The 20,166-nt window shown below is 46.3% G+C and overlaps 1 long non-coding RNA gene across 2 annotated transcripts in view; it reads left to right on the top strand.

The window, feature by feature from the left end:
- The first annotated feature begins 12,805 nt into the window (after nt 1-12,805).
- LOC146404479 (uncharacterized) overlaps nt 12,806-20,166 on the top strand; it is a 33,176-nt gene continuing 25,815 nt past the window's right edge. For both annotated transcript variants that reach the window (XR_014840501.1, XR_014840500.1), the window contains exon 1: nt 12,806-13,259. This is a non-coding gene — a long non-coding RNA (uncharacterized LOC146404479). The remainder of the gene's footprint in view (nt 13,260-20,166) is intronic.

Here is a 20,166-nt window from a genome sequence, read left to right as displayed (position 1 = left end):
AGACCCAGGGCCTACAGGCGAGGCCAGCTTCCCACAGGAAGTCCCAGCCACACTACAGCCAGTGTGCCTGGCAATGATGTGCCTCAAATGGTGGGAAAAGCATATCACAGTGACACAGGGTCTCATGTCACGGAGACACAGAACCTCAGGCTCTATGAGGTTCTGCTGGGACATGGTCCCTCTTCCTTCCCAGGCACACCAGAGGCAACATTCCAAGAGGAGCCCAACAGCCAAGATCCACCCTATTTGGATTTCACCTTTCCCTTTTTTTCTGAATGGTTTTGGACTTCACTGGCCTAGAATTCTCTGCTGACATTCACGGTCTCTAGAATGTTGTAGATCACACCCCATGGATTCCTGGCTCTCATCATTGCGGCCAAGATAGTGACGGTTGGTATGATTATCTGCAAGTACTATGCCTTTATTTTCTGGCTACAGGTTTTACTTTATGGTTTTTTTTTTTTTTTTTTATTTTTTATTGTCTTTTGTCTTTTTTGTTGTTTTTTTTTTGTTGTTGTTGTTGCTATTTCTTGGGCCGCTCCCGCGGCATATGGAGGTTCCCAGGCTAGGGGTCCAATCGGAACTGTAGCCACCGGCCTACACCAGAGCCACAGCAACGCGGGATCCGAGCCGCCTCTGCAACCTACACCACAGCTCACGGCAACGCCGGATCGTTAACCCATTGAGCAAGGGCAGGGACCGAACCCGCAACCTCATGGTTCCTAGTCGGATTCGTTAACCACTGCGCCACGACGGGAACTCCCTTTATGGTTTTTTTTTTTTTTTCATTTTTAAAGGTTTATTGAAGGATAGTTGGTTTACAATATTGTGCTCATTTCTCTGCACAGGAACGTGGTTCAGTTAAACATGCACACACATCCATTCGAGGTCACATTCCTTTCCCATAGATTGTCACAGAGGGTTGGGTAGTGTTCTCTGTGCTATACAGCAGGTCTCCACTGGCCAATCAGTGTATACACCTCACTGTGCATATGCCAATCCCAAACCCCCAGTCAGGCCCTCCCACACTTGTCCCTCTTGGTAACCATCAGTTTATTTTCAAAGACTGTGAGTCTGTTCCTGTTCTGCATCGAAGTTGACTTGTATCTTTTATTTTTCCTTAGGTTCCCCATAACGTGACACCATATGATGTTTGTCTTCCACTGTCTGACTAATTTCACTTTGTGCTATAATTTCTAGGTCCATCCATGTTGCTGCAGATGGCCTTATTTCGTTCTTTGTATGGCTAAGTAATATATTATTGTACACATGTACCCCACCTTCTTTACCCCTGCCTCTCTTGATGGCATTTAGGTTGCTTCCATGTCTGGGGAGATGTGAATAGTGCTGCAGTGGATATTGGTGTGCATATATACCTTCTGAAATTCTGGTTCTCTCCAGAGAGTTTTAGTTTATTTAAAAAAAAAATGATGTATGTATAAGTCACCTACCCTAAAAGGCCTCCATTTGGAAACAATATTTTACAAAGTATGTACCCATGTCCCCACCCAAAACAAAGACATAGATTCTGTGTCATCTCGCAACTTGTCACTTCCCATTTATAATCCCTTTCCTGCAATCATTAGTCCGTCTGATCGGATATGAATGGCCAGAGGTTCCTTAAACTCACTCAGAAATCACACAATGTATAACCATTTGTTTTAATTCCTTTAGCTCATGACTCTGTTTTGTGATTCCTTCCACCTGCCTCACACAACTGCCATGTGTTCTTGTGATCTTCCAGTGTTTTTCCCTTCTACGAGCCCATCAGAACTGGTTCACCCCATCACATATCACATCGGGATGGATAGTTCAAAGATTGGGTGGTTCACATTTTTGACTTTCCTGAATAAAGTTGCCATAAACATGGGCTACGTTTGATTAATGAACATACACTCTTATGGCTCTTGGGTCAGGGGGAATTGCTCTGTCTTGGGAAACACTAGCTCCTCATGGTTCTCAGATTCCGTGTTTGTTATTTCACCCATGAAACTTTGGTTGTAGAAAACCAGCATGGTTGTGGATCAGTCTAGCCCCGGCCTTCCTGAATCTCAAATCTCCCAAGGTCTTACAGGGACAAGTTCTGGCTGCAGAGAAAGGTGTTGGGCTCCTGAGGAGAAGGAGTTCACCCCTTGAAGCCTCTCACATCCCGTCACCACCTCAGTGTCCTGGCCTCAGTGTCCTGAAGTGGTGAGGTGGGGCTTTCACAACAGAAACACAGTCAGAGGCACTTTATCTTTCCATCTCATATATCTGTCCCAAGAGAGAAATGAAAATGTCCTTGAGGCAGAGCAAGTGTGCCCATCTCACTGCTAATCGTCAAGGCTCACATCCTCTCCCTCAGGACACCTCCCCTTGCTTTGCTTTTGCTCAGGATGGACAATGAATAGGTATGTTCTAGGTCAGCAAGGATGCTTTTTCCCAAGTTGGGAAAAAGTTACTGGAAATATTATTCACAAACTGCTTCTTTGAACTTCTGCCCTTGAAATGATCTCCGATCTCCTTCTGCATCTGCTACATGTAGTCTTTCGTCAAGGCCTGTTCATAGAAAGGTTTTTTTTTTTTTCCTTCCTTTTTTTTTTTTTTTTTGGTACTTTTAGGCAAGTATGAAATGTTATTGTAATTATGTGAAATAGTTTTGTGGCTGCTATTTTTTAATTTAATTTTAAATTTAAGTTATTCCTTAATTGAGATATGGTAAAAATTACTCCTGGACACTCTGCGCTGACCTGCTGATAACATGGGGATCCACGTGCCAGAAACCTGCTATGGTTCCCATCCCCACCAAATAGGAATTTCATTTTCTCTGAGAGGAGAGAAAGGAGAAACTGTTCAGAATAGAGGAAAGGAGAAACTGGAAAAGAGAAACTGTTCAGAAAATAGGAAGTGGGGTCAGGTCAGTTTCTGTGTACAGAGATAGCCCTCATGTCCCTTCCCCACATGGCCATGACCTTTTTCATCTTGACCCTGTGGGATCACACTCCAGGCCACAGGGGCTCAGAGATAACATGGGGAAACAGGCTACATAGGATCAGGACAGGGTTAGGGTTAGGGTTAGTGTTAGGGTCAGGGGGACAAAGATACCTCAGCGAGCAGATGCTTCCTGAGCAGCAGTGGGAAAGAAGGGCTGGGGTCTGGGTTTCTCAGGGGACCCTGGAGGCAATGGTTTCCCGAGGACAAGTGCTCTCATGGTGGCACACTCAGCTGAGCAAGCTCTACAGGTTCCAGCAGAGGGAGATACAAGGACAGAAGGAAAAGGGGCCCAAGGATGGGGTACTTCAGGGCCTGCCAGAGCACCTTCCTTTCTGCTCCTCTACCTGAAATGGCCTTCCTTTTCCTCACTGGTCATGGTCATCACACAGGAAGTGATGTCTAGGCTCTCCCAGGGAGGGGACCTGTGAAGTGGGTGGCGGCTTCCTTTTGCTCCCTCTTCCAGACTGGACTGGTGGCTGGCCTTGTATAGAGGGGGCAGTTCCTTCAAGTATTTAGTCTGACTAAAGCCCTGGCACCTTCAGATTCCTTATCTGTGTGAACATGCCAAAGATTCCTGCTCAGTCCATAGAGCTGAGTGCCCACTCTGACTTCTTCCCTGGCCTGCTGGTAGTCAGTGGATGTGGGTGGTGGGGGTGGTGGAAGGGAACATTTCACTGTCTGTCCTCCAGCCAGCTTTAAATGGGTTGGTAAAGGTCACACCCATTTGGCATGTTCTAGAGGAATTTAGCTGACTTTCATTCTTACACATATTTTATAGTTATTGAATAAAAGGACTTGTCTAGTGGCAATTTTTTATTTCCCTGCCTAATTCCAGGTTCTAGGTTCTGCATCAGTTGTGATATTAACAATGAGAAAACAACAACAACAACAAAAGAAACCTCCAGAAAACTGCAGAAAGCAAAACAAAGCAAAACAAGAAGGAATCCCAGTCCAAAGAGATTAAGATGTTCTTTTCACTGCGTGCCAGTGTGTTGCTGGCCCTGGGTGTCAGTTTCCTTTCCTCTGCTCTGAGCAATCTCTCTAGGTCCTTGCCCATCCCAAACAAGGATTTGGAGGTGTAGGACAGGGCACAAGGATGGAGGCAGGCAGTAGGCCAGGATGTAGATCTGGCCTGGAAGTGGTGCCTAAGCAGGAGAGATCCTGTGGTTTTGCTTTGCGGGGATGGAGGCAGGAGGTCTCTGCAGGCAGGAGTGACATGCAAAGGAAAGCTGTGGTTCTAGCTCACAGGGAAGTTCCCCTAGAACTGACACCACAGTGTGACTGCTCTGACTTAAGCTCTTTTCATGAGCCATTAAGGTACATTGCGGGGCCCCACCTCAGTGAAAAGGAGGTCACAAACAACAAGAATCCAGGACCTATACAGTGTAACATCTCTGATCTCAGCAATTTGGATCCATTGCCTTGAGCAAAAAGCACTCCTGATGGTTGCCCTGGAGCTGGCAATAAAGACGCTTAATAGTGCAGTGAGACAGCTCTGACCTGAGCTCCTGTCATGCGTCTTTCAGGTCAACCACCCCGAATGAGTAAGATCACCATTAGGAGTCTGGAACAGTAAAGTGTAACAGCTCTGGCCTGTGCTGCTTTCATGAGTCCTTCAGATCCACCACCCGGAAAAAGAGAGATCACAATCAAGAGTCTGGAAGAGTGAAGGGTAACAGCTCTGACTTGGACTGTTTGCATGAACCGTTCAGACCCATTGCCCTGAGCTGGGGGGTGTGGACACGCTCTTGCCTGTTGCCTCTGAAGTGGCAGTCAATTGTCAGATGGGAATGCAATGTAACAGCTCTGCTCTAGGCTCTTTCCATGAGCAATTTACATCTGTTGCTCCAAGCAAAAAGGAGGAAGCAATCAAGTGTTCAATTGTTGTGCAGCGTAACAGCGTGGACCTGGGCTTTTCTCAAGAGTGATTCATGTCCACGGACCCATGTGAAAAATGCTCCCGCCAGTCGACGTGAAGATGGAAACCAAAAGTCCAGTAACAGAGTACACCAAGCTCTTCTTTCATGATCTAAGACAAAAGGCCAGGCTGAGATAGACACTGGCTGCAGCTGCAACTTGATCTTCGCATATATACCTTTATCATGGACATGTTTGGGGACCCCCTCGTCTCTTGTCCATGCCCACTAATTTTCTGGCCCAACCCTCCTGGGTTGGGCTTGCATAATGCCTGAGATTTTGGGGGTGTTCTGTTGTTTTTGTTTGTTTGTTTTTGTCTCTATGGGACCACATTCTTCTCCTCTGATTGGTTCAGGGCAGGGATGCCTTGTTTGCATGAGAAAAAGGTTATGCAGCAGTGCCCCAAAGAGCACTCCTCTTCCTGCATGTGTCTTCATTGTTTGATCACAGGCCTCCTGTTTTGGGCACTCATCAACTGTTAGGTGGGGTAGGATGGACACCTTGACCTGGGCGATTCAAAACAGGCTGCTAGGGTGGGGAACACTGGCCCGAGAATGGGATCATAAATTAGAACACTATCCTACAACTAGGCTTCATTTCAATTGGCAGGGGAAACCGAGGGAAATACACTCTGTGCAGGTAATCTTCCATCTGAGGGGTAACAGGAGCTAAGTCATAAGTGTGGATTGGATATTGACCAGAGGTGCGATCCCACTAGAGACCAGATAATGGGAGGGGTCTCTCCACCTCAGGAGAATTTAAAACCTCATGAGGTGACCCCAAAGCTCCCCCAAAGCCATCCAGAATTACCTCCTTCCTTGAGACCAAACTTACAGTTAGGAATAATGGGGACATGCTCCCAAGTCCAAAAATGGAGAAAAGGAGACCATGTCAAAGGTTAAAATGTGCCCATTAGTAGAGACAGAAAGGGGAATTGGGGCCCCAAAGACTATTACCCAATCCCTCCTCTCCTTGAACTAAAACAAATCAAACAGGACCTGGGAGCTATATAGACAAGACAAGCCACTCTATAGATGCCTTCCAATGTGCCTTGAACTGGAAAGATATAATGGTGACCCCCAGGGAGACTCTGACAGACCCAGGACAGAGTCCAAAGATCAGGAAAGCTAGGAAATATGACACTGGGCTCCACAAGTCTCATTGCAGGTAGCCAGAGAAGGAATTGCCAGGCCTCCCCTCAGAACCTAAGTGGGAATTAAAATAACCCAGGCAATATTTGGGAAAGAGACCATTAACTCCTATGTATCAAAGTGCCTAAAGTCATCAGCTATGCAAAGGTAGCTGCAGTGGACCAGGGACCCAAGGAAAACCCTACTGCATTCCTGGAAAGGTTATGTCAGGCACCCTAGAAATTCACAACCTTAGACCTGGAGTCCTAGGAAGGGCAGGTCATCTTAACGGATAAAAATTCCTGACCCAATGTACATCACACATGAGAATCACATCTGAGAATGTACCACAGCAGGACCCTGGGGCCACACTAGATGAGAGGGTCCAAGTGGTCACTGATGCCTGTTACAACAGGGAGCAGGAAAGGGAGGGCAAGGCTCAGGAGGATGAGAAGAAAAAGCAACTGGGGCCTGCCCAAATGCTTATGGCCTCCAGGGGAACACTCAGATCTCCACTAAAGCCCCTAGAAGTAAACCAGATGGGAAATGCCGGATTTGCCGACAGCTGGGGCATTGGGCCAAAGAGTGTCTGAGATGGAGCCGACCACCTAAAACAGCTTGCCCTACGTGTCACTGACATGGATATTGGGGAGCCTTCTGCCCCCGGGGCCCCTGGGTCAGAAGCAAACCCAAAGGTAATGGTGGTCCAATGGGACTGAAGCCGCCCACTCCATCCCGCCCCACTTTCTGGCATCATCCTCAAGGGGCTGGAGCTAAGGGTACAACAGGACACGGCAGGTAGGCCAAAAGTTTTCTTGTAGGAACCTGGGGCTGCCTACTCCTTTTCAATCTCCTACTCAGGATCCTTCTCCTCTCAGGCCTGCACCATTCTGGGCGTCACAGGGAAAGCCACCACTAGGCGCATCCCGCTGACACTACTTTGGTGGTGGGATATAGTAACATTCACCCATAGCTTCCTGGTGATCCCCAAATGCCCATTCCCTTACAAAGAAGGGACCTACTCTCCAAGGTGCGAATCCCTGTACCTCTAGGTTGGACTCCCAGCCCAAGCCCCTTGCAACCCCGTAGTTGCTCCAGGGAACAAAAACCACCTGAGCCTCAGGAGGCAGAACCTTGAGAATTGAATAGTGACCCCCAGCTCTGGCACCAGAGAATATCTCAATGAGCTCACAGGGCATTCTAGGTGGCAATCTCCCTTAAAGACCCCACCATAGTTCCCAAGCAAAGACAGCCTCTCCTTGAAAAGAGGCCTGAGGAAAGACTACAACCCATGATTAACACATCCCTGGTGTGTGGGTTGCTGGAGCCCACCCTCTCCCCATGTATCATTCCACTATTCCTGGTGAGTTGAAAGGATGGGACCTGGTGAATGCTCCAGGACTGAAGGATCGTAAATGAGGTGGTCCCCTTGCATCCCACCGTACTTAACCCTTATGTGCTGCTCAGAGAGATTCCTCCAGGGTCTCAATAGCTCATGGCTCCTGACCTAAAATGGGTCTTTTTCTACATTCCACTGGCAAAGGAATCCCAATTCCTCTTTGCCTTTGCGTGGAATGCCCCTGAAGGAAACCCTCAGCAGTTCCCATGGATAGTCCTGCCTCAGGGATTTAGAGGCAACACCCTTCAGTTTGGACAGGGACCTAAGAGAATTACACTTAGCACAGCTCATTCTAAGGAAGGAGGAAAGCTGTTACACTATGTAGATGATACTCTCATTTGTCGACTGAGCCAAAAAGAATCTCAACAACACACACAACTGGTTCTCAACTCTCTTGCCGAGGTGGGCTACCAGTTGTCTAAGGCCAAATCCCAGCTTGTGAAACAGGAGGTCTCGTAGGTAGGAGTAATCCTCACTCTGGGATCTTGATGGCTGCCATCTGATCAAGTGTAGAGCCTATTCCAGCTCCCCAATCCCATGACCTGAAAACCTCTACCAGCCTTCTTGAGACTTACTTACCAGGTACTGCAGGCTATGGACACCCAGTTAGGGGCTCATCTTTATACCTGGTGTGAGCTGTCTGGAGGGATTGGTAAAACCTGCCCTGTCTGCTGGCTGTTGTACATGGGATGTGATAAGGAACTAAACAGGTGGTGATGGCATCTGGAAGTTTGGCTTTACAGAAAGCACGATCAAACTTGATAGCTAATGCTCTCAGTGGCAAACCTTCCTAAGTAGAGCTGAACACCCTTAGGGAGGGTATTCTTGAGGGAGTGGAAAAGTGTTTTGAAGAAGAAAGGCTGAAGTGTGTTGTATTCACACTTGTCACGGCTCTCAAAGCCCAGGAAGGGCCTCGCCAGCTTAAGATCCATGTTTCCGTTGTGAATGAGAGGCAGAAATCTTTCATCCAGACAATACTCCTTCTGGAAGGAGCTTCCTACTCAAGGCTCAAGTGTCAGGGCGTTTTTAGAGGTTTTATCTCTTAATGCAAGCATATTCCTGCTCTATGCTGTGCTCAAAATGACATTATGTAGGAAGGGTTGAGGGGAGAGTAGATGATGTTGAGGGGTGTGAGTAGGGGATTTGGGGAGGTGACTAGGAATGAGAGACGTGAGCAGGGTGAGTGGGGTGGCAGCATGCTGACAGGAGGAAAGGAGAGGGCCAAGGCAGAGCCCTGAGAGAGCCCTTGGTGTCAGTGGAGGTTAGGCATGGCCCAAGTTAGGTGGGCCTCCTGCCTTCATTCCCTTTGACTCAGGAGAGGGGTTTGCCATGTGGGACTACCCAGAGAGCTCATGGCTTTCGAAGGAGGAGGTGCTCACAGGTACTGGCCTCATGATTGGGCTATAGATTTCTGGGTGGTGTGGCAGGGCTTGCCTTCATTCTGTGTGGGGATGAAGGGGAAGAAGTGAGGAGGAAGTGGAGGATGGTGAGGATCAGAACCAGAGAGGTGGAGAGAGCTGGAGGTGAATCCAGGAGGTGCAGGAGAGGGGCCCAGGGGTTGTCCTGCCAGCAAATGGGCTCTGCTCTAGCCGTGGACCATCAGGAGGGTGGAAGCACCAGACCCCAGGCATCAATGCCCGGGCTTGTATCCCCTGGGATGTCTCCTTGAATGACCTAGAGACCTGGTCTTGTATTCTCCACCCACGTCTCTTCTGGGCTGAGGGCATGAGGATGGATGTGGTCCAGAACCACTGATGGGGAGAAGTCAGCATACAACTCACCATCCCCTTCTGGAATAATCTTAGGGGTGATGACAGGCCAGGTAGCACAGCCCATCAGAAAGTCGGGGAGGAGCCCAGATCCTTCCACTGTGGCCACGAAGGGATTCTAGCTCCCTCATTGCCACCTCTCCCATCTGGTCAGCAGGTAAGCTCATGTGCCCTCCCCTTCAGCCCAATGAGCTTCTCAGGGGTGGAGGAGCTGCCTGGTTTTCTCATTGCTCTGATCCTAGCCCCTGAAACCCCCAAAGCCTGGCTCTTTCCCACTGCCTACCCATCCCTGGAGTCCCTTGGCATCTGGCTAGGAGGAGCTGTGGCAGTGCCAGCTCTGGGAAACCTAGCTCCTCCTCTCATCTCCTGCTGAATTATGGGCATAAGGAGAAACCTGGACCTACACTGAATCCTTCCTGATGGATGGGATAAGCAAGGGAGACTGGTACTTCAAGGAGAAGTCAGGGAAGGTGGTGACCTCACCAACACTCCTCAGAGACCCCTACCCCCAACTCCACACAGGGAGAAATTCTCCCCATGGGTTGGATGTGTATTTAGGGTTGGCAGGTGCCAACGTTGAAAATAAGAATGGATAATGGGGTCCTACTCTAGAGCACAGGGAACTCTATCCAGTCTCATGGGCTGCAACATGATGTATAAAATTTGAGAAAAATTTTATACACACACACACACACACACACACACAAACACATATATACATGACTGGGTCACTTTGCTCCACAGCAGTAGTTGGCACAACACTGTAAATCAACCATAATTTAATTTCTTTAAACATTATTTCTGGAAACTGACAAAAAAAGATGATTTGGTACATATATGCTATGGAATACTAGTCAGACAAAGACAATGATGAAATAATGCCATTTGCATTTACATGCATAGACCTAGAGATACTCGTGCTCAGTGAAATAAGTCAGCCAGAGAATGCCAAATACCACATGATATCACTTGGATGTGCAATCTAAAATTGAACACAATGCCTTTTTATGAACCTGAAAGAGACTCACAGACATAGAGAACAGACATTATGCCAAGGGGAGGGGGAAGTGAGGTGGCTGGACTGGGGATTGGGGTGAGTAGATGGAAATTGTTACATGTACAATGGGAAAGTGATGAGGTCCTACTGTATAGCACAAGGAACTCTATCCAATCTCCTGTGCTATACCCTGATGGAAAAGAATATATATTAAAAATAACCCAAAACCTTAAAGCATATCTATTTATCTCAGAGCTGAAAACCAGGGCTGCATTTTCAATTCCAGAAAGATGGAGAAGATGCACATGGCCCTACTCCTTCCAGGAAGTGCAAGGAAAACCCCAGGATGTTTTATAGAAAATAAACATAAGACCATGAGAAGGAAAGAGAAGAAGGCAGATGGGTTGGGGCCAGGGACCCAAGGAAGACCACATTGGTCAGTTTAGTTTTGTTTGTTTGTTTGTTTTTCCCTTTGGTTTAGCCCTGTACTGACAGCATATGGAAGTTCCCTGTCTAGGGATCACATTGGAGCTGCAATAGACACTGGCCTGTGCCACAGCAACAGTAACAGCAACAGCAACAGCAACAGCATATCCATGCCTTGTCCGTGACCCTACACCAGAGCTCATGGCAAAACCAGATCCTCAACCCACTGAGGGAGACCATGGGTGGAACCCACCTTCTCATGGATGAAACTAGATTTCATTACCACTGAGCCCCAACTGGAACTCTGGTGTAACAGTTCTCACAAGTTCTAACTGCTCAACCTTCAACATGCTTAGTACACTTACATTAACCTACAGTTGGGCCAAACCATCTACAACAGCAGCGACTTATATAATATAATTTTGAATATCTCATGCAATGTACTGAATACTGGAGTGAAGGTTAAAACCAGAAATGTGTCTGGGCCCATGGATGTTAAGTGTGTTGGTTGTTCACCCTCACAACTGTGTGCCTAATGGGGATCCGCATCTCACAGCCCCTGCCCAACATCCCAAGAGGATGGTACCACCTGTCACCCGGGCAAGATCAAAATTCAATGTATGGTTTCTTCAGAATATGTGCTGCTTTCACACCTTCAAAAATTTGAAATGTTGTAAATGGAACCCATGTAAGCTGAGGGCCATAAGTAGAAGAACTAGTTGGGAAAGTTAGAACTGAATAATCAATAACTAAAATAAGCTCAGTGAATGGACTCAGCATGAGAATGGAGGGAATAGAAGAAACAATCCCTGAACTGGAAACTGGGAGTATTGAAACTAACCACATCAAGCAACAGAGGGATAATAAACGAATGAACAAACAAACAAACAAACAAAAACAGAGCCTCTGGGGCCTGTTGGACTCTAACCCAATTTCAGCATTTGACTCCCCAGAGTCCCAGAGAGAGAGAAGTGGGGAGGAGAGCTGTGGAAGGTAATACATTTATATGATATAATGCCTAGAATCAACATGTAGAAAACTGTATGAAACTCAATGATTATATGTAAAGAAAAATGGAAATCTAATAAAGCCCTGAACGAACCCATAAGCAGGCAGGATAAAGAGAAGAAAAATGGAACAAAAAAGAAAGCCGTAAAACAAAAATGGTAGAGTGAAGGCCTACCACATCAGTAATTGCATTCAATGTGAACAGTCAACCTGCATCGGTAAAAAGAGATAAGCAGGGCTCCCACTGTGGTATTGTGGGTTAAGGACCCAGCCTTGGCGCAGCTGTGGCATGGGTTGGCACATATTGAACCCTGGCCTGGGACCTTCCATATCCCATGCGCATGGCAAACATAAAATAATCAATAAAATACAGAGAGAGAGTGAGGGAGAGAGAGAGAGAGAAAGAGATTAGCAGACTAGATTAAAAATATTTTAAGGCAGTTCCCATTGTGGCTCCGCAATGATGAGCCTGACTAGTATCCATGAGGATGTGAGTTTGATACGTTCCCTGACTCAGGGGGTTGAGGATCCAGCGTTGCTGTGAGCTCTGGTTTAGGTTGCAGACATTGCTTGGACACCCTGCTGCTGTGGCTGTGGTGTATCCCAGCAGCTGAAGCACCAATCCAACTGGACGCCTAGCCAGGGATCTTCCATTTGTCACAGGTGTGGCCCTAAAAATACATACATACATACATACATACATACATACATACAAACATACATAAAACAAGTAAATAAATATACATAGTCCCTTCTCTGAAAGGGACTGTCTAAATGCACATTGTGGACACAGAGCCAGATCAATGGAAAACCTCCCCTTTCGGGTAATGCTAAAATGTTCCATAGGATAGGGACTGGGAAGTGGGTGATTCAAAACAGGCCAGTGCTTAGTACCAGAAACAAGAGGCCTGGGACAGAACAAAGAAGAAAGATGCAGGTACCGGCGGACTGCTCTCTGGGGCATTGCCTTATATACTTATGTCCATGCAAATAAGGCATCGCCTTGGAACCAATCACAGGATGCAACTGCCCCTCCACCCCGCCCCCTGCACCAAAGTGGTGCTGACGCAAGCAGGCACAGCGCAGGTGGGTTGGGCCAGGAACTTAGGGGGCGTGGTGCCACAGAACAGCGGTCCTCAAACAGGTCCGCGAGGTGGCTATATAAGGCAAGGCCGCGCTGCCGCGGGACAGAGGGCAGTCCTTTGGAGTGCGTCGTTGGAGAAGCTGTACACTCCCGCCTCTCCTGATCTTAGAACGGGTCCTGCAGGAGACTCTCCAGCGGCTGGCAGGAGCGTCTGGGCGCTTTGGTAGAGCGCCCGGAGAGAGCTGTTCTTCTCCACTGGGGGGGGAGAACCATCCCCTAGCTTGAAGAGACTCACTGTTCCAGACTTGGCACAGCAAGAATGCCGTTCCTGTTCCTATGCTGCAGCTATTTGTCTCTCGGTCAGAGCGACCTGCTGTGGGGCGAAGATCTCCGTTTCGTGCATCAAAGCTCTCTGGTGGTGTTGGAGCACAGTTACCGCCGTTTGTGGTCTGTGCTTCCCTTCTCGTGTGTTGGCAAAGACTGAGGGAGAAAGTGTGGAGCAGGGAACCCTGACTTTGTTGGATCATCGTCAGCTTCCAAGGAAAAGCCACTGAAGGTAGGTATTTTCGCTTTTTAGGGAGTTCGAGGATCGGTTTCGTTTTGATTTGAGTCAGTGACGCTTGGTTGCTGTGAGGTTTAGTTTTCGTTTCTTCCTGGGGCCTGTGAAGGATGGTGTCTGGGATTTCTAGGGCGCTTATTTCTGGCGGGTGGGCTACTGGTGGGGCTGAGCTTTTTGTTCTGCTCACACCTACTGGTTTGTTCAAGCCGCCGGTTTGGACATAGGAGTCGTGCTGTTGTTGGGCAAAAAGTAGGCGGGCTCTTTCTGCTGCTGTCTTAGCTCTTGGTATGCCAACAGGAACACACAGGGGCGCGGCCGCAGGGTTAGGAGCTAGAAGCCTCTGGGCTCTCGCGTCAAGTAATACTTGGAGGGCTCTGATGGGGTTTCTGCTCCGCGAGCGTGGCGCGGAGTCCACTTGCAGAGGCGCACGTTTCCTGTTGCGTGTTACCAAAGCGCTGGTTTATTGGGGGTAGCATGTGATGTCCATTGAGGAAACAAATCCAAGTTCTTGTGTCTGGAACTGCAGCGGTAGCTAGGAAGCTTTTTTTTCTGGGTAGGAAAGGTTGGCAGTGTCCAGCACTATTAAATTTCCTGAACTCCTTCTGTTCTTCCAGGGAAGTGAAGCTCAGTAGGAGATCTGTCTCCAGGCAACTTAAAATCAACCTGTTTGCACCTGTAGTTTCACATATTTCCCCCCCCCCCAGCCATTTACTTCCTGTGCGGAATCCCTTGTGAAAAAGCAAGTGTCTTTGGAAGTTACTGATAGATTCTAGTAAGTGTTACACCTTGATGTATTCCGCAGGCAGCAGGGTTCACTGCTGCTTATCTCCAGCTTTTTTTTTGTTATTGGTCTCAGGCACTCCTCCAGTCCTGAAGGACTTTAGAGACTTTAAGTTCTTTGTTGCCTGTTGGCATTTTGTGGTAATTGTTCTCTTCCCCTGTACCAAGCCATGCTCTCCCTGCCAAGGTGAAGGGGATAGGCCAGGGCCAAGTCTACCACCATTGAAGTTCCTCCTAGTGAGATGCTACCCCCTAGGTTGAACAACCTAGCCTGACGGTACCTACCTTCCTAAATGTGGCCCAGAAAACTCAGACCAGGGTGTAACCTTCCAGTAGGTGATGGGGCGGGGCGCAGAGCGATGGGGATTTGAGTTGCATATTGGGGGTGTGTGGTTGGGTGTGGGTAGCCCAGGCTGGGCAGGAGAGAGGGAGTGGTCCTTCCCCCCCGCCCCCTCCGGCCTGACCTTGGGCTGTACTGGAGGAGAGCAGGCTCTGCCAATGCCTCAGTGACCTGTGGGGCGCCAAGACGCTGTTAGAAGGTTACTTTTTTTAACTTATTTTTGTGCTTTTTCTGTTTTGGTTATGGTGTTACTGTATGTCCTTTGTCGGTGTAGTTTTTCCAATTGGTGTAGAGTTTGTTTATACTACTGTTAATTTCAAGGTTACAGTGTAGTGGCTGCATAGTTTTATACATTGTATTCCACTAAGCAGACTACAATAGCTAGAAGTTACTGCAAAATATCGGCCGTGTTACCTGTGGTATGCAGTATATCCTTGTACCTTACTTGTTTTACATGGAGTGGTTTCTAGCTCTTAATGCCTTGCCTCTATCTTTTTCGTCTCCTCTCTCTCCATGCTGGTAAGCAAGTTCCTTATATCAGTGAATCTGTGCCGGTTGTCTTTGATGTTCTCTTTGTTTCCAGGTATTTAACTGCTTTGGTTTCTTCCCCCCCTTGCCTATTGTTTTTTAGTGACAGTAGTTTAGCTATCACATGATTGTGTGGTACCATTTCTGATGCTGTCATTGATTCCTGGTTTCACACTGTGATGGGGGAAAATGCTTGATATAATTTCAGTTAATCTGCTGAGGCTTGTTTTGTTGCCCAGCACGTCCAAGTATTTTTTGAAGTCTGAGTCATTTCAAGGCAAGCATACTCAAAAAATCTACATTTCATTTCCTCTCATGAGAAGACAGCTGATTATAAAGAACTAGTTGAAAGCAAATAAATGTTCCCAAGTGAGTAAAATTACAATGAGAGTTAAAATTAAAAGCTTTAGCAGTAGAAAAAACATGGGCTGAGGATTTTTTTTGTCTTTGTTGTTGTTGTTGTTGTTATTGTTGTTGTTGTTGTTGCTATTTCTTGGGCCGCTCCCCGCGGCATATGGAGGTTCCCAGGCTAGGGGTTGAATCGGAGCTGTAGCCACCGGCCTACGCCAGAGCCACAGCAACGTGGGATCCGAGCCGCGTCTGCAACCTACACCATAGCTCGGGGCAACGCCGGATCATTAACCCACTGAGCAAGGGCAGGGACCAAACCCGCAACCTCATGGTTCCTAGTCGGATTCGTTAACCACTGCGCCACGACGGGAACTCCTGAGGATGTTATTTTGAAGTGACTGAATTGGGTTTGTTTTTTCCTGGCGTATTTTCTTCAGTTGGGAGGTTTGGTTGTTGCAATTTTTTCTTTGTCATTTTAGGGTCACACCCGAGGCATATAGAGGTTCCCAGGCTGGGGTCTAGTTGGAACTGTAGCTGCGGGTCTCCCACCGCCACTGAAATGCCAGAACCTTAACCCACTGAGCAAGGCCAGGGATCAAACCCGAAATCTCAGGGTTTCTAGCCAGATTCATTTCTTCTGTGCCAGAAAGAGAACGCTTCCTTTCCTTTTGTTTTTTTTTTAAACCCGAGTCAAGCATGTGTCATGATGAACTTTCTGCTTAGACATGCTTTTGATGTGTTGCATAGGTGTTGAATTGCCATGTTTTTCATTTTCTGGTTTCCACCAGTGGCCAGTGATAGCTCCCAGGTTAGGGTTAAGTTGGAGCTGCAGTTGTAGGCCTCTGCTACAGCCACAGTCACCCTGGAGCCGAGCTGCATCTGCAAGCTATACTGTAATTCATGGCAACACTGGATCATTAGCCCACTGAGCAAGGCCAGGGATTGAATCACCCTCCTTCGGGACCTTATGTTGGTCTCTCAGCCCATGGAGCCGTGATTGGAACTCCTGAATTGTCATGTTTTAATGTTACGTTTCCCTTTTGATTTCTTTAGTGACCCACTGGTTGTTCCTTAGCTTACTGTTTATCCTCCGGTTATTTCTGTGTGTGCATTTTTTCGTCTTGAAGTCACTTCTATCCTCCTATCAGTATTGTCACCAAAGATGCCTGATGTCATTTCAGTTGTCCTAATTGGACCAAGGATGGGTTGTGGCCTCTGATGTGATCTCTCCTGGGAATGTTTCAAGTGCACCTAAAAGGAATCCGTATTTTCCTGTTTTCAGCATGCATGTGTGTCTGTGGATATATACAATTATCAATTTGGTCTGTTGGATGTGATGTGTCAGTCACATAAGGCCAGTGTTTTCTGACTGGTGTTTAAGTCTGGGTGAGCTATCCATTAATGTAAATGGGATGTTAGGTCCCCTACTCCTGTTTTTCCTATCAAGTTCTCCCTTTATGTCCATTAATCTTTTCTTGATGGGTGCTCCTTTGTTGGGTGCCTACATGTTTACATTGTTGTATTTTCTTCATGGGTCGATCCCTTGCATTAGTTGTCTGTTTCTGGTAACAGTGATTAAAGGCTATTGCCAGGCAATAACCACATAACTCAGTTGGAATTATTCCAGAGATGCAAGGCTAGTTCAGTCTTTAAAAATAAGTCACATGAGAAATGGATGCAAAGACAAAAAGCATGCAAGATTTTCATTATGCTCATGAGGAAATCTCTCAGGAAAGGAAGAACAGAAGAGGACTTGATTTCCAGTATTAGAAAAGCACTTCAAGCTAACATCAATGCTGCTTAAAGGTGAACTGATGGAAAACTTTTCTCCTCTGATCAAAACCAGAGTGGATGCCTCTCCTAGTATTACTTTTTGCATAGTACTGGAAGTTGCAGTCAGTGTAATGTGGTAGCAAAAGGCAATGCAGTAGATGGATTGGACCAATCAGGAAAACCATTCCTCTGCACCAGTGACATGGTGGTGTCAACATTACAAGTATTTGCAAGTCGACTTTAAATTGTATTGGAAGGAGTTAATGACTTCAGTGAAACGGGAAGTGTACCATACATTCTCCTGTGTGTGTATACATGCATCCCAACTTTCCCTGAAACAACACAAAATAGGTTTGTGGCAATCCACATGTTTGGAATAGCCTTGTGCCAGAGGGATCATTGGTAGATATTTTTCCTAGTCCTGAACATTTCCTGGACCTTTCCATTTTTAAGAAAAATGAAGATTTTATTAAAACGGATGAACATTCTAGTTGCTTTTTAGTTAATTTTGTTTTGTTCTCTCCAATTAGTGGATATCTTTACTACAGTGTTGCTACATACTAGGAGGATGAGGCCTATTTAGAAACAGTAACTAGTCTCCCTAGAAACATTTTTCGTATGATAAACATTTTCTGGACAGCAGCCATTTTGATATGTCCTGGGGAAATAAAATTCTGATACAGAAACTTATTAAGGAGTTCATTGTGTACAAGAGAAACTCTGGTACAAGCCAAACGGTAGTATAGTTTTAGAATTACAAAGCTTTACATGAAGTGTTAAGGAAAGTTGGAGCGCGAGTAAGAAACCTTAATTGCAAAGAAGATAGAGTTTGGAAAGGAAGCTGCAAAAGGTACGTTTTGATACAGAAGTCGTATGTTGTAGGGGAAGATATGATGATAATGCTATGTAGCAGTAAGTGCTGATGCTCCGTAGGCAGTTTTGTTTATCAACAGATGCATTATCTTCTTTCAACTGTAGGTGGGAGGAAACCGAGATTTAGAAGCACCAAGCAAGCTGTCCTAGTGTATTTAACTTGGACATTTTGGGGTGGAGATTCAGTTCAAACCTCATTCTTTTTTTAAGGAATGTCGTTTTTTCCGTTGTCGTGGTTTTGCAGTGTCCTGTCTGTTTTGTACTGTACTGCAAGGTGACCCGGTCCCTCGTACGTGTATACATTCTCTTTCTCACAGTACCATGCTTCATCGTAAGTGACTACATATAGTTGCCAGTGCTGTACAGCCAGATCTCATTGCTTATCCATTCCAAAGGTAATACTTTGCATCTCTTACCCCCAAATTCCCACACCCTCTCCCTTCCTCCCTCTGGGAAACCACAGGCCTGTTCTCCGTGTTCTTGATTTTCTTTCTGTGGAAAGGTTCCTTTGTGCTGTATGTTACATTTTGGACATACCTAAGTCATGTATTTTCTTTGGGGAAGTATCTATCTATTCAGGGTTTTTTGCCCACTTTTCAGTTGGGTGGTTGGCTCTTTTGCTGTTGAGGGGTGTAAGTTGTATGTTTTAGAGATTAGGCCCTTGTCGGTTGCATCCTTTGAAACTGTCTTTTGTCCCATTATTTAAGTTGTCTTTGTGTCTTTAGGGGTTCTCTTTGTTGTGCAAAAGTCTGTCTGATCAGGTCCCACTGGCTTCTTTCTGCGTTTATTTCTGTTGCTTTGGGAGACTGCCCTGAGAAAATATTTGTAAGGTTGATGTCAGAGACTGTTTGGCCTAGCATGTTCTCTTCTAGGAGTTTGAAAGTGTCTTCTCCTAGGTTTGCATCTCTAAGACATTTTCAGTTGATTTGTGTGTGTGGAGTGAAGGTGTGTTCCAGTTCCATTGGTCTTCCATGCAGCTGTCCCATGTTCCCACCACCACTTGCTGAAAAGATGGTCTTTCTCCCCTTTTAGATTCTTGCCTCCTTCATGGAAGATGAAATTAACTGTAGGCGTTTGGGTTTATTTGTGGGGTCTGTCTTCTGTTGGTACCAGGACCACAGTGGCTGGATGACTGTGGCTTTGGAACATTGCCTGAAGTGTGGGAGAGTCATGCCTCCTGCCTGCATTTGGTTCCTCAGGATTGCTTCAGCAAGTCTGGGTCTTCTGGGGTTCCAAATGAGGTTTGGGATTGCTTGTTCTGGTTCTGTGGAAAACATCATGGGTCATTTGATAGGGATCGCCTTGAATTGGTAGATTGCTTGGGGTAGTATGGCCGTTTTTACAGCAGTAATTTCTCCCACCTGGGAGCATGGACTGTCTTTCCATGGCTTTGCATCCTCTTTAATGTCCTTGATTAAGGGTTTCTAGTTCTCAGCAGGTATGTCTTTCCTTGCCTTGGTCAGGTGGAGTCCCAGGTATTCAGAGTCTTTGGATGACATTTTAAAAAGGATTTTGGTGTTCTTTGTCTAATATTTCATTGTTTGTAAACAGAAATGTGACTGATTTCTGGAAGTTAATGTTCTATATGCTGCTACTTTGTTGAATTTGTTGATCAGTTCGAATGGTTTGTGGGCTGTTGAGTCCTTAGGGTTTTCCAGATGGCGTATGAGGTCATTTGCATACAGTGACAAATGTACCACTTCTCTTCCAATGTGGATACGATGGATTTCTTCTGTTTGTCCAAAGGCTGAGTCTAGGACTTGCAGTGCTGGGTTGCATAGCAGTGGTGAGAGTGGGCATCCTTGTCTTGTTCCAGATTTGAGTGGGAGGGTTTTCAGCTTTTCTCCATTGAGTGTTCTATTTGCTGTCTGTTTTGTAGTGAGTGGCTTTTATTATTACGTAAAGTTATACCCATTTTGGTAAGAGAGTTATGAAGAATGGATGTTGGACTAGGACAAATGCTTTGTTTGCCTCTATTGAGATGCTTTTATGCTTTTTGTTTTTTGTTAATGTGGTGTATAACGTTGACTGAGGAGTGTATATTGAAGCACCCTTGTGAACCTGGGGCGAACACCACTTGATTGTGGAGTTTTGTTTTTTTTTTTTTTTTTTCCATAGAGGTTTTTGGATTCAGGTGGTGAAAATGTTGAGAATTTTTACATCTGTATTAATCAGTGATGCAGGACTATAGTTTTTAGGGTGATAGTGACACCAAAGAATATCTTTGGGAGTGTTTCTTCAGCCTTTTGGGAAAGGTCA

The sequence above is a fragment of the Sus scrofa genome, chromosome 3 (assembly GCF_054392235.1).
Source record: "Sus scrofa isolate SSC_HxYL_T2T_F1_AM1 chromosome 3, Sscrofa_HxYL_maternal_Yorkshire_Landrace_v2.0, whole genome shotgun sequence".
Lineage (NCBI taxonomy): Eukaryota > Metazoa > Chordata > Mammalia > Artiodactyla > Suidae > Sus > Sus scrofa.
Note: the sequence above shows the minus strand (reverse complement) of the source record. Positions and strands in the feature narration are given on the sequence as shown.